Source organism: Leptodactylus fuscus, chromosome 10, assembly GCF_031893055.1.
Source record: "Leptodactylus fuscus isolate aLepFus1 chromosome 10, aLepFus1.hap2, whole genome shotgun sequence".
Taxonomy (NCBI): domain Eukaryota; kingdom Metazoa; phylum Chordata; class Amphibia; order Anura; family Leptodactylidae; genus Leptodactylus; species Leptodactylus fuscus.
Window position 1 is genome coordinate 3,646,609 of NC_134274.1, and position 16,156 is coordinate 3,662,764.

Here is a 16,156-nt window from a genome sequence, read left to right on the forward strand (position 1 = left end):
AAATAGCGCAGGGTGACGGGCTCAAACGATCAGAAGAACGTAGAACAGGATGTCATCAAGTACTATCTAGAACCTGCAGCCATTGTGGTGGAGCAAGATCGGTGTATGATGTCCGCCATGTAAGGATGGGTATGGGCCAGGTACCACTGACGCACCAGAAAGTTTATGGGGGAGCCACCAACTATAACCAATGGTAGAGCCAAGTGGTGGGGTCCAGAGACCGCTCTATGACTTGTCATTTCACTTCATTTCGGGATTGTTGTCAAGGCTTAAGAAGCGGGTCAGCTTGCAAATCTATCTGAAGTCTCAATAAAGGACTCTTGAAGGATGAAATAAGGCACATTATGTCCAACTACATGGACATCATGGCCGATGAAAGTGAGTTCTCAACCAAAACATGTACACAAACCAAAATGGTAGAGAGATGTGCAAAAATGTAGCAAATTTTCATCTTCATGAAGGTCTATATGGCTTGGAAGAGCAGATCCATCCTTGATCCCAAAGTGTCATCTTCAGCCGGCTCCTTCTAAGGTTCTCCTGCTCTGTTTCTTCTCCCCCCCCCCCCCCTACTATCCTATTATATGACAGTATAACCTACAGGAGGCCATACAATACCCCCAGTGGGCCCATAGTGCACCTCTGTGAGCCTCTAATCCTATATTGAGGTTGTTATCTTTCACCACACAGAGGAACGTGGTGAACCAAGTACATGGGGTATCCCTGGTCTCTCCTTTGTATGGAGACCATCAACAGTACAGGTACAGCATCCAGCGGTCAGGTGTCGAAGAGGTCGATATTGGACCTCATGGGGAAAATTTCCTATTCCGAAAACTAGACTAGTGTAGATGGGAATAATTGTGGGGTGTCTTTGTCACGGTGCTATTTTTTTTAGACCCCTTTTACCGTATCTTACCAAAGTGTGAGTATAGGGGAATCCAAATTAAGCCGGGGCAGGGACACCCGAGTCTGACAACTCATGCCAAAAAACTTACTGGAAGACGCACAGGAGAATGACTTCTCTAGGTCTAGTGCACAGAAGACCACACCGAATAAATTCCCCCCAATGACTTACAGCTATGATAATCCCTACCGGAGCCAAACGTTGGGCTGTAAACCTTCAGATTGCTTCGGATGCCGGTACTGGGTATCCCCCAGTCTAATGGTGCCCTATAGAGATGAATGGTGCTCTACTCTATAATGCACGTCCCAGGAATCGCTCACCCTTGTGCCATTATACTTGTTCTCATTATATAGTCTTGGGAAGAGGAAAAAGTTAATGGAAAAAAAAACAAACCCACACAACAGAGAAGCTCCGGCCTCATCTCCTCGGTGACTTTGTAGATGAGTTTAAGATGAAGGCAGAGTTGTTTAAGATGAGAAGTGGCTGTCAATCACATCGCTCCTTGTCAGAAAGCCAATAAGGAAAGAGAAAGACGAGACAGGCGCTTATTAAACTCCATAAAACACCAACCGCGTCTGGCGGAAAACTCATTTCTTAACTTCCTTATTTATGTAAGAATGTAGACAGTAACTCAGCCAATGAGCGGCGCCCCCTCCCCGCCTGAGAAACCAACAACTGCGGCGAATAACAGCGACTCTACAGCGAGGAGTCACCAGCGCAACGTAACTCATTGGGGTGAGGGGTCAACTTTTATATTCGTTTTTCAATCTGATCATCAGATATATATAACAAAGGAATACAGAGTTATGGGAAAAGTTGCTCCCGTAATCTGAAGGGGTGCCCTTTAAAGAAGCCCAAAATATTTTGATCCCTTTACTGACTGCTTTATTGTAAAGTTATGTGCTCCCTTCAGAGGCGTTGACCTCCTTTTGCTTCCTCTGATGCACACAGTATTTCACACAGTTCACAATATAGGACTGGAGCAGTCAGATTGACACACAGTATCAGATTGACCTCCTGCTCATACATAGGAAAAGAGAGGAGGTCTGCGCTCCGGAGGGAAGCATATAACCTCTCCACAGTAAAGCAGTCAGTGGGTTATTCAGGATCATTTCCAATGGAGGAGCTTCGGTCAGATATTTACTTGCCATTTACAACCACATTTTTTTATAGACCTCTTTCTTTTCTTCTATTTCTGAATATTTTTGCTTTCGAAATGTTCCCTGAATAAGTAATATATACAAGAAGATAACTTTCCCCCGAAATGACAAATCTGTAGCAGCGCATAGACTGTTCTCAGAACGGACCTCGGACCTCAGTATAGAAGCAAGATAAATGAATTTTTAATTTCAGGAAGTTGTTGCCAAGCAACCTGTGAAATCCCCCTGTTATGTAAATGACAAAATGCTTGGAAACCGCAGGAGAAATGTTATTATGTTCTGCGAAATGTTTGAGCGGCACGAACAGACTTTAAAGGTAACGTTGTGCGGAGCTCCCTGTCTATGTGCTGAAGATCGCGGAAACATTGTAACAAATCTTAAGCAGAGATGAGTTTGTCATTTGGCATAACACAAGCCGGTCAAAGGAGGACAACAGTGTTTCAAAAAGTTGCAGAGAGACGTAAAAACATATAATACGACAGATCGAAAAACATGGGGTCCGTCCACGAGGCAAACATATCGGCAACTCTTTCCTCAACGTAACCTTAGAGGTCATCCCATCACATGCAGGATAAGCAGATACTCCAGCATTTAACCGAGTCGGGACAAACTTGTTAAGTCAAGGCTTGCTCAATTTAAAGCAGACAGCCCAAAATCAATCACAAGTCAAATTAATGCAACTTTTTTTAAAAAATCCCTTTTTGGCACAAAGTTGCATGAAGGTGGCCAATGTCTGTAACCGACTGAGTATTAAGATGGTCCAGTTGTCGACTTTTCAGACTTATAATGTATTGGGTGCACTGTGTATTTTTAGGGGCACTTAGTCTTTCCGAAGAGCCACTTTTGTCAAATTTTGTATCTTTGCCTTCCTACGATTTTGTATTTTATTTGAAGATTTGACCATGTAAATGTCATCTGTCTTTTTATTCTTGGAAGGAGTTTTAAAGATAAGGGTCTGCTTTATACAATTTTAATGCATTTTAATGCCTAGTTGCAGGCAGGAGGTCACGACCGAGTAGGACTTCTACATTATTGGAGTGTCTGCTTCTAGAAAATATAGAAGATTCAAGATCCCATTTGCACCCACTCAGTGAATAGAATGGGGGAAGGATTTACCCACAGGCCTATTGCCTCCATGGTTGGTTTGCCATTGATTTGTAATCTTCTTGTCGATGCCTCTCCTATTCAGGACAATATGAGCCTTACACAGTCCTACAAAGAGCGCCTCCTAGTGGTAGTCACAATATTGTTCCAGGGATAAGATGTTGCGTAATTCGCCAGTCTTCAATCCATGTAACAACGTGTCCCCTTTAAGAAGACCCTGCCAGATCGGCTACAATGTATCCCATTCCCCGACTCGTTTATCCTCATTAACAATTAGCCGTTTCCATGTGATATTTCACAATAACTAGAAGCCAATTTAGATCTGAAAAACGTTTGTTTTGTGGAAAATGAAAATCTCATTTGGATAGAGATTCCCAGAACCCGACACGTCTGCAATATTTTGTGCTGTGTAATAATAAGCCATCTGGAGCAAGTTGCAGGAGGACACGAGAAACACGTGTCCGAGCCCAGGAGAGCGATCCTTCCCCGCTTTCTTCCCGTGCCACCGTTGGCCATGTCAGCAGGTTCCGCCGCTCAACGGAGTTAATACCGTTTCAGGGAGATGATAATTCACCGCCGATCGACTTCCATATTGAGAGGTTTTTTTTGTGTTTGTGAAGAATGACTGTAAATAACGCGCCGTGCACCTCATTTTTGTGCATCCAGGGCAAGAGGAGATGAGATGATGGGAAACAGATGGATCATTTAATTTATCTTCCAATTACAGCTGACACTTTGGGTACAGCTCCTGCAAGTCATCTGCTCGCCTTTTAATGATCCATTACACATCTGTGTTTATTGTTATTCTCCGATGCATTATCTCATTAGGACCTGTAGTGCGATGGCGGAGGCTTTAATGGCACAATTTCATATTCTCTTATTAATGGCTGCTACACTATCTCCCAGGGCCTTCTGTGTGAATGATTAGGCGGGGAATCGAGCCATTTTGTATGGAGCCGACAATTTATCGTGTCTGCCGGCGGCGGCGCGCCAGTCTGGTAGCGAGTCTGGGAGTTTTTTGGGGGTTTCTTTGTCTCAAGCGGAGAAAAATTTCTCGTTCCTGTTTACCAGGATGATGATTGAGAGACTGAAAAGTTAAAAAGTTACAATGTTACAATGTAACATTTACATTGTACGGGGATCAGAACAGGGCGGTCCCCCAAACAGATGATGGGATTGCCAAGGATCGCTGTGACCCCACTACACTAGCATGACAGGACTCCATCCCCTGCTGCTCCAAAAGTGGTCGTCAGCCCATTAGGGTCATGTGACCTCAAAGATCTGGGGAGAAGACCCTTTTAGATCCCAAATAGGAGATAGAAAAGACGTTCTATAAATGCAAAGCTGACCCTAATACCGTGATGGTGAACCTATGGCACTCACTGTGGAGCAGATTGTACTGTGCGGGGGTCACTGTGGAGCAGATTATACTGTGTGGGGATCACTGTGGAGTAGATTATACTGTGTGGGGGTTACTGTGAAGCAGATTGGACTGTGTGGGGTCCACTGTGGAGCAGATTGGACTGTGTGGGGTCCACTGTGCAGCAGATTATACTGTGTGGTGACCACTGTGGAGTAGATTATACTGTGTGGGGGTTACTGTGAAGCAGATTGGACTGTGTGGGGGTTACTGTGGAGCAGATTATACTGTGTGGGGGTTACTGTGGAGCAGATTATACTGTGTGGGGGTTACTGTGAAGCAGATTATACTGTGTGGGGGTTACTGTGAAGCAGATTGGACTGTGTGGGGGTTACTGTGGAGCAGATTATACTGTGTGGGGGTTACTGTGGAGCAGTTTGTACTGTGTGGGGGTTACTGTGGAGCAGATTATACTGTGTGGGGGTTACTGTGGAGCAGTTTGTACTGTGTGTGGGCCACTGTGAAGCAGATTGGACTGTGTGGGGTCCACTGTGGAGCAGATTATACTGTGTGGGGTCCACTGTGGAGCAGATTGTACTGTGTGGGGGTCACTATGAAGCTGATTGGACTGTGTGGGGGTCACAGTGGAGCAGAAAGCTCTATAAAGGCCCATTCGTATCACCATATTTTGCAGGTCTGTAATTGTGTGCAATTGTAGATCCGCATATTATTAAGGTTCAATTGCCGTGTTGGCACTTTGTGATAAATTAGTGGGTCTTGGGTTGCAGTTTGGGCACTCGGTCTCTAAAAGGTTCGCCATCACTTCCCTAATATGTCACTGAGGGAGCGAGAGGTGAATCCTGTAATACAAACTGATTTGTAGATTTACTTGTTATATTATCAATATTATTCCAATTGTATTCTAAATATTTATCACTATTACTATCAATAGAATCAAATTACTATTATGTTATTACAAATGGAAACAAAGTTACATAAGGACAGAAAGGAAATGGAAACATGACGCAGTGTGTATAAGAGCAAGGACTCATCACAAACAAATCAGAATGGAAGACAAAGTAACTGAAAACTAGAAGTCCATTCCATGCATCTCTGATGTAATGGACGAGTCACCAACATAATAATATACACCTACGCTGTCTATAGGAAACATCAGCACAGAGTATTTTAGGAGCGGGTCTTTGGGGGAGGAGAGCAGAAAGTTGAGGACATTGTCTCTCATGTGAGTAGACAAGTGAGAGATGACTGTTACAGAAGTTGTGATCAATATCCCCAGCAGCACAGAGTATTTAAGAGGCGGACTAGACTTATCTAATTGGAGGTCACAGACTAGTGTTGCCGGCAGCACGGAGAACTCCAGTAGATAAAGCCCTGATCTTAGGGGAATCTTGGACCTGTGCGCTCCGACCATGGCCGCATCATTCTCCTGTCACAATGATGGAGTAAGTTTTGATGTGAAATCCTCGTCTGGATGGAGCGTCGTCCATACAACTTGTTCAGGAGAGCAATAAAACCGCCATCTGCTTGTCCCCTTAAGCTGTAGATTCATCATATTTGAAAGGAGATAAATGTGGCTCTGTCAGAGGGCTCGGTACACACTTTTATTACTCCGAAAGTAACTCCACCAAATGTCCTACAGACTCTCCGCTGCTCCCGAACTTGGTGGCGTGGGGCGGAGGGGGGCGCATGCTTCATTTACGCCAAATTCAGAGAAATCTCAGCTGTCCCATTACCGTGACAAAAGGTTCCACTAAACAAGTTACTGAAGGGCTTTTTTCCCCCTCTCGTTCGGAGCCTGTTCTACCCTTTTGCACAAATTTATGATGAAGCAGGTGGGTGAGCTGGAGTGGAGCTCGCAATGACTGTGTTTAGATGCTTTTATAGGCTTTTAAGGAATTGCATAGTCAGAGCTGTAAATACAGGTTTGTCTTGCTGTGCAGATGTTTATTTTACACAGTGGGAGAGGAGCCGGGTTAAGCAGCTTTCTGATGAATCCTTTCATGGCCACCAAAGCCCTTAAAACATGACGGAGAGCGAGAAGTAGGGACTGCAGCGCTCCAATCTCATTACTTGGGGCGCCGCTTAACTCTTTCATCAGCAGACAATGCCTCCAAAATCAGGGCTGCTCCTCGTCCTCCTCGGCGGTGAAAGGGTGTCAGGGCTGGCCCCATGTCGAGCCCTTATCTCAGATGTATTTCATGGAGACTAAAGAGAGCTGAACCGCGGCCAACAAACCTGCACGGAGGAAAGTTGGTGCTTGTAGAAAACTTTAATAGAACTTCTGTTTGCGCGAAAAGAGAGATGAGTGCGAATGTAAGAGAATGTGAGAGATGAGAATGTAAGACCGGAGACTCTTATGGCCGTCTTCATTCATTTCCCGACAGGCACCAGATGCGCTGGAATTACTGAGAGTCTCTGGACAATTCATAATTCTAGTACACCAGTCTCACCAGTCTCACCAGTCACACCAGTCTCACCAGTCACAGCAGTCTCACCAATCCACACCAGTCTCACCAGTCTCACCAGACTTACCAGTCTTACCAGTCTCACCAGTCACACCAGTCTCACCAGTCACACCAGTCTCACCAGTCTCACTAGTCTCACCAGTCTCACTAGTCTCACCAGTCACACCAGTCTCAAAAGTCTACACCAGTCTATATCAGTATCACCAGTCACACCAGTCTCACCAGTCCACGTTAGTCTCACTAGTCTCACCAGTCTCACCAGTCTCACTAGTCTCACCAGTCACACCAGTCTCACCAGTTTCACCAATCCACACCAGTCTCACTAGTCTCACCAGTCACACCAGTCTCACTAGTCTCACCAGTCTCATTAGTCACACCAGTCACACCAGTCTCAAAAGTCTACACCAGTCTATACCAGTATCACCAGTCCACACCAGTCTATACCAGTATCACCAGTCTCACCAGTCTATACCAGTCCACACCAGTCTAGGCCAGTCTCACCAGTCTAGGCCAGTCTCACCAGTCTACACCAGTTTCTGTAGTCTCACCGGTGTACACCAGTCCCACCCATCTTACCAGTCACACCAGTCTCACCAGTCTACACCAGTCACATCCATCTTACCAGTTTCACCAGTTTACACCATTCTCACCAGTCACACCAGTCCAGTGAAGAAGAATATGACTGACATGTAAGCAAATATATAAGAGAAGAGTTTGGTTGCAGACGGATCTTTTTGGCTGGAAGGAATTCAGTTGGCTTTCGGTGAGTGACGTATAGCAGTGCTGTGACTTCCTGCTGGGAGAGAGGGGAGAGAGCTTCTGTATTCCAAGCTTTTACACCAAATGATTGATATTACTGCTGTAGAGAGCGCACACATTGGAAATTCTGCCAGCCGCTGATGAATATGTTGGCTTCACTGTAATACAGGTGCAATAGGGGATACATTGGAGTGAGATTTAACCTGATATCACGCGTGACCCCATATAGCAAAGGAGAGTTTGGGGTTGCAGCCATTTTGTTTTTAAGTGGTAAGTAGTAAGAGGAGGGTCCCATTATATACTCTACACTGGGGCCTAGGGGCTTCAATTTACACTTCTGAGTGTAGATTTTGGTGCGGGGAGATCAGAGCTACATCTGATTTATGAGGTTTTGAAGACTGCAGTTGAAAAAGTTGAATAAGCGACCAAATCTGTCCTGTCCTGTATACTACCGCCACCTGATGCACCCTATTGACCGAATCTATGGTGGAGACTTAGAAGCAAATGTGAACACAAAGTAAGGTATAGGGGTGATCCGAAGGGTTAGACCCCCAACAATCACAAATGAATGAAGGTGGTGGCAATAAACTTTACGAACAAGCTGGAAGGTTATAGCGCCCTCTACAGCCCCGGAGCTCAGGCCAATAAATGGGAAGACGTTCCTTCCGATGGATAACCTGAGGCGGCCTTGTATCCCGAATAAACCCGGCAGTAAATGATATTGCAGGTTATTCTGCGGCGAAGACACATTTTATTAATGTCAGTTTTTCTCGGAGCCGTTCCTGTAATTCTGCACGAGCTGGAAACACAATAATGAGACACCGGGTCAAATTGTTTACCTCGCGAGACGCACAATAACCGCTATTGTTTCTCTGGTGTAAAACCTCCGACTCGACACCTAATGATTTGCTCTGCATAATTTCATTTAGTAATTCAGGACCGTGCGCCGATCGGAGGCTGCAGAAGTTGTCAGCGCGCAGGAGCCCCCTATGGGGAGCGAAATAAACGGGTGGGGGAGGGGAGCTCAATACAGGTTCATTTTATTAGCAGGGAACGTTCCAGCTCTATGTTATCGATACAGAAGAATTATCCTCGGCCCGCGGCCCCTCCGGTCTGTAATATCAAAGCCACATAAATATTGTATAGACCCATCCAAGGCGCAATAACAAATAATCAACATCGACCCTCAATAAAGATTATTAACGCTGAGTCATGTGTCAGCGGACTGTGAGGGATGAGACTGCGGAATAGTGAGCGAGCAAGACAGAGAACGTTCTAGAAATCTGAGAAACTTGTAATGTCTTTTAAAGGAAACCTAAAATAAGGATTATTCCTCCTCCAACCGAAGGCAACGGGAAATACCGACAGATCCCCCGAAATATAATCTAACGTACAACAAGGCAGAGGGAGAAGAGAACACGAGATACACCGCCATAGCCTGCCAGGAGCCGCAAGAAATACTAATGGATCCTACATAATGGAGAGAGGGTGAGGAGACACCACGTGGGCGCAACGCCCCAATATACTGTATGTGACCCACTCAGGGAGAAAGAGACAAAGCAATCCATCCGTAATATAGGAGGTAGTATTATAGTAGTTATATTCTTGTACATAGGAGCAGTATTATAGTAGTTATATTCTTGTATATAGGAGTAGTATTATAGTAGTTATATTCTTGTACAGAGGAGTAGTATTATAGTAGTTATATTCTTGTACAGAGGAGTAGTATTATAGTAGTTATATTCTTGTACATAGGAGCAGTATTATAGTAGTTATATTCTTGTACATAGGAGGTAGTATTATAGTAGTTATATTCTTGTACATAGGAGCAGTATTATAGTAGTTATATCCTTGTACATAGGAGTAGTATTATAGTAGTTATATTCTTGTACATAGGAGGTAGTATTATAGTAGTTATATTCTTGTACATAGGAGCAGTATTATAGTAGTTATATTCTTGTACATAGGAGGTAGTATTATAGTAGTTATATTCTTGTACATAGGAGCAGTATTATAGTAGTTATATTCTTGTACATAGGAGGTAGTATTATAGTAGTTATATTCTTGTACATAGGAGCAGTATTATAGTAGTTATATTCTTGTACATAGGAGTAGTATTATAGTAGTTATATTCTTGTACATAGGAGCAGTATTATAGTAGTTATATTCTTGTACATAGGAGTAGTATTATAGTAGTTATATTCTTGTATATAGGAGCAGTATTATAGTAGTTATATTCTTGTACATAGGAGTAATATTATAGTAGTTATATTCTTGTACATGGGAGGTAGTATTATAGTAGTTATATTCTTGTACATAGGAGCAGTATTATAGGAGTTATATTCTTGTACATAGGAGTAGTATTATAGTAGTTATATTCTTATACATAGGAGTGGTATTATAGTAGTTATATTCTTGTACATAGGAGGTAGTATTATAGTAGTTATATTCTTGTACATAGGAGTAGTATTATAGTAGATATATTCTTGTACATAGGAGTAGTATTATAGTAGTCATATTCTTGTACATAGGAGTAGTATTATAGTAGTTATATTCTTGTACATAGGAGCAGTATTATAGTAGTTATATTCTTGTACATAGGAGCAGTATTATAGGAGTTATATTCTTGTACATAGGAGTAGTATTATAGTAGTTATATTCTTGTACATAGGAGTAGTATTATAGTAGTTATTCTTGTACATAGGAGTAATATTATAGTAGTTATATTCTTGTACATGGGAGGTAGTATTATAGTAGTTATATTCTTGTACATAGGAGCAGTATTATAGGAGTTATATTCTTGTACATAGGAGTAGTATTATAGTAGATATATTCTTGTACATAGGAGTAGTATTATAGTAGTTATATTCTTGTACATAGGAGGTAGTATTATAGTAGTCATATTCTTGTACATAGGAGTAGTATTATAGTAGTTATATTCTTGTACATAGGAGTAGTATTATAGTAGTTATATTCTTGTACATAGGAGGTAGTATTATAGTAGTTATATTCTTGTACATAGGAGCAGTATTATAGGAGTTATATTCTTGTACATAGGAGCAGTATTATAGTAGTTATATTCTTGTACATAGGAGGTAGTATTATAGTAGTTATATTCTTGTACATAGGAGTAGTATTATAGTAGTTATATTCTTGTACATAGGAGTAGTATTATAGTAGTTATATTCTTGTACATAGGAGCAGTATTATAGTAGTTATATTCTTGTACATAGGAGTAGTATTATAGTAGTTATATTCTTGTACATAGGAGTAGTATTATAGTAGTTATATTCTTGTACATAGGAGGTAGTATTATAGTAGTTGTATTCTTGTACATAGGAGCAGTATTATAGTAGTTATACTCTTGCACATAGGGGGCAGTGTTATAGCAGTTATACTGCTGTACATTATGACTAGAGATGAGCGAACAGTGTTCTATCGAACTCATGTTCGATCGGATATTAGGCTGTTCGGCATGTTCGAATCGAATCGAACACCGCGTGGTAAAGTGCGCCATTACTCGATTCCCCTCCCACCTTCCCTGGCGCCTTTTTTGCTCCAATAACAGCGCTGGGTAGGTGGGACAGGAACTACGACACCGGTGACGTTGAAAAAAGTAGGCAAAACCCATTGGCTGCCGAAAACATGTGACCTCTAATTTAAAAGAACAGCGACGCCCAGCTTCGCGTCATTCTGAGCTTGCAATTCACCGAGGACGGAGGTTTCCGTCCAGCTAGCTAGGGCTTAGATTCTGGGTAGGCAGGGACAGGCTAGGATAGGAAGGAGAAGACAACCAACAGCTCTTGTAAGAGCTAAATTCCAGGGAGAAGCTTGTCAGTGTAACGTGGCACTGACGGGCTCAATCGCCGCAACCCAGCTTTCCCAGGATCCTGAATGGAATACACTGTCAGTGTATTCCCGTATACCCGATATATACCCCGATACCCGTTCCAACGGTGTGCCCCCCCACCTTCACCCCAGAAATACCCTGCAAGTCCCCTAGCAATAGAATTGGGGCTATATACACCCACAATTTTTACTACTGGTATACAGTGCCATTGTCTGACTGGGAATTCAAAGAATATATTGGGAATACAAATACCCTCATTTCTTGCTACTGCCATATAGTGCCAGTGTCTGACTGGGAATTCAAAGAATATATTGGGGTTACGTGCACCCACAATTTTTACTACTGGTATACAGTGCCATTGTCTGACTGGGAATTCAAAGAGTATATTGGGAATACAAATACCCTCATTTCTTGCTACTGCCATATAGTGCCAGTTTCTGACTGGGAATTCAAAGAATATATTGGGGTTACGTGCACCCACAATTTTTACTACTGGTATACAGTGCCATTGTCTGACTGGGAATTCAAAGAATATATTGGGGTTATAAATACCCTCATTTCTTGCTACTGCCATATAGTGCCAGTTTCTGACTGGTAATTCAAAGAATATATTGGGGTTACGTGCACCCACAATTTTTACTACTGGTATACAGTGCCATTGTCTGACTGGGAATTCAAAGAATATATTGGGAATACAAATACCCTCATTTCTTGCTACTGCCATATAGTGCCAGTTTCTGACTGGTAATTCAAAGAATATATTGGGGTTACGTGCACCCACAATTTTTACTACTGGTATACAGTGCCATTGTCTGACTGGGAATTCAAAGAATATATTGGGAATACAAATACCCTCATTTCTTGCTACTGCCATATAGTGCCAGTGTCTGACTGGGAATTCAAAGAATATATTGGGGTTACGTGCACCCACAATTTTTACTACTGGTATACAGTGCCATTGTCTGACTGGGAATTCAAAGAGTATATTGGGAATACAAATACCCTCATTTCTTGCTACTGCCATATAGTGCCAGTTTTCTGACTGGGAATTCAAAGAATATATTGGGGTTACGTGCACCCACAATTTTTACTACTGGTATACAGTGCCATTGTCTGACTGGGAATTCAAAGAATATATTGGGGTTATAAATACCCTCATTTCTTGCTACTGCCATATAGTGCCAGTTTCTGACTGGTAATTCAAAGAATATATTGGGGTTACGTGCACCCACAATTTTTACTACTGGTATACAGTGCCATTGTCTGACTGGGAATTCAAAGAGTATATTGGGAATACAAATACCCTCATTTCTTGCTACTGCCATATAGTGCCAGTGTCTGACTGGGAATTCAAAGAATATATTGGGGTTACGTGCACCCACAATTTTTACTACTGGTATACAGTGCCATTGTCTGACTGGGAATTCAAAGAGTATATTGGGAATACAAATACCCTCATTTCTTGCTACTGCCATATAGTGCCAGTTTCTGACTGGGAATTCAAAGAATATATTGGGGTTACGTGCACCCACAATTTTTACTACTGGTATACAGTGCCATTGTCTGACTGGGAATTCAAAGAGTATATTGGGAATACAAATACCCTCATTTCTTGCTACTGCCATATAGTGCCAGTTTCTGACTGGGAATTCAAAGAATATATTGGGGTTACGTGCACCCACAATTTTTACTACTGGTATACAGTGCCATTGTCTGACTGGGAATTCAAAGAATATATTGGGGTTATAAATACCCTCATTTCTTGCTACTGCCATATAGTGCCAGTTTCTGACTGGGAATTCAAAGAATATATTGGGGTTACGTGCACCCACAATTTTTACTACTGGTATACAGTGCCATTGTCTGACTGGGAATTCAAAGAATATATTGGGGTTATAAATACCCTCATTTCTTGCTACTGCCATATAGTGCCAGTTTCTGACTGGTAATTCAAAGAATATATTGGGGTTACGTGCACCCACAATTTTTACTACTGGTATACAGTGCCATTGTCTGACTGGGAATTCAAAGAATATATTGGGAATACAAATACCCTCATTTCTTGCTACTGCCATATAGTGCCAGTGTCTGACTGGGAATTCAAAGAATATATTGGGGTTACGTGCACCCACAATTTTTACTACTGGTATACAGTGCCATTGTCTGACTGGGAATTCAAAGAATATATTGGGGTTATAAATACCCTCATTTCTTGCTACTGCCATATAGTGCCAGTTTCTGACTGGGAATTCAAAGAATATATTGGGGTTACGTGCACCCACAATTTTTACTACTGGTATACAGTGCCATTGTCTGACTGGGAATTCAAAGAATATATTGGGGTTATAAATACCCTCATTTCTTGCTACTGCCATATAGTGCCAGTTTCTGACTGGTAATTCAAAGAATATATTGGGGTTACGTGCACCCACAATTTTTACTACTGGTATACAGTGCCATTGTCTGACTGGGAATTCAAAGAATATATTGGGAATACAAATACCCTCATTTCTTGCTACTGCCATATAGTGCCAGTGTCTGACTGGGAATTCAAAGAATATATTGGGGTTACGTGCACCCACAATTTTTACTACTGGTATACAGTGCCATTGTCTGACTGGGAATTCAAAGAGTATATTGGGAATACAAATACCCTCATTTCTTGCTACTGCCATATAGTGCCAGTTTCTGACTGGGAATTCAAAGAATATATTGGGGTTACGTGCACCCACAATTTTTACTACTGGTATACAGTGCCATTGTCTGACTGGGAATTCAAAGAATATATTGGGGTTATAAATACCCTCATTTCTTGCTACTGCCATATAGTGCCAGTTTCTGACTGGTAATTCAAAGAATATATTGGGGTTACGTGCACCCACAATTTTTACTACTGGTATACAGTGCCATTGTCTGACTGGGAATTCAAAGAGTATATTGGGAATACAAATACCCTCATTTCTTGCTACTGCCATATAGTGCCAGTTTCTGACTGGGAATTCAAAGAATATATTGGGGTTACGTGCACCCACAATTTTTACTACTGGTATACAGTGCCAATTTCTAACTAGGAATTCAAAATGCGCAAGGCTCCCGGAAAGGGACGTGGACGAGGCCGTGGGCGAGGTCGGGGGAATGGTTCTGGGGAGCAAGGTAGCAGTGAAGCCACAGGGCGTCCCGTGCCTACTCCTGTGGGGCAGCAAGCATTGCGCCACTCCACAGTGCCAGGGTTGCTTGCCACATTAACTAAACTGCAGGGTACAAACCTTAGTAGGCCCGAGAACCAGGAACAGGTCTTGCAATGGCTGTCAGAGAACGCTTACAGCACATTGTCCAGCAGCCAGTCAGACTCTGCCTCCTCTCCTCCTATTACCCAACAGTCTTGTCTTCCTTCCTCCCAAAATTCCGAAGCTTTACAGAACAATAACCCAAACTGTCCCTGCTCCCCAGAGCTGTTCTCCGCTCCTTTCATTGTCCCTCAACCTGCCTCTCCACGTCACGATTCCACGAACCTAACAGAGGAGCATCTGTATCCAGATGCTCAAACACTAGAGTCTCCTCCATCTCCGTTCGATTTGGTGGTGGATGACCAGCAACCCACCCTCATCGACGATGATGTGACGCAGTTGCCGTCAGGGCATCCAGTTGACCGGCGCATTGTGCGGGAGGAGGAGATGAGACAGGAGTTGGAAGAGGAAGTGGTGGATGATGAGGACACTGACCCGACCTGGACAGGGGGGATGTCAAGCGGGGAAAGTAGTGTGGATGTTGAGGCAGGTGCAGCACCAAAAAGGGTAGCTAGAGGCAGAGGCAGAGGTCAGCAGCTTAGGCGAAGCCAGGCCACACCCGGAATCTCCCAAGATGTTCCAGTTCGTACCCAGCCCCGAAAAACTCCCACCTCGAGGGCACGTTTCTCGAAGGTGTGGAGTTTTTTCAAGGAATGCGCCGAGGACAGATATAGTGTTGTCTGCACAATTTGCCTCTCGAAATTGATTAGGGGCTCTGAGAAGAGCAACCTGTCCACCACTTCAATGCGCCGTCATTTGGAATCCAAGCACTGGAATCAGTGGCAGGCAGCAACGGCAGGACAAAGGCCGACTGCCGTTCACGCCACTGCCACTGCCTCTGCCTCTGCCTCTGCCACTGCCACTGCTGACTGTGCTGGCGATGCACTCCAGAGGACGAGCCAGGACACCACTTCATCTGCCTCCGCCACTTTGTTGACTTCTACCTCATCCTCCCCTGGTCCTGTCTTATCTCCTTCTCCTGCACCATCAAAGGCACCATCAGGCGTTTCTTTACAACAACCCACCATCTCTCAGACATTGGAGCGGCGGCAGAAATACACTGCTAACCACCCACACGCGCAAGCCTTGAACGCCAACATCGCTAAACTGCTGGCCCAGGAGATGTTGGCGTTCCGGCTTGTTGAAACTCCCGCCTTCCTGGACCTGATGGCAACTGCGGCACCTCGCTATGCCGTCCCTAGCCGTCACTACTTCTCCCGGTGTGCCGTCCCCGCCTTGCACCAGCACG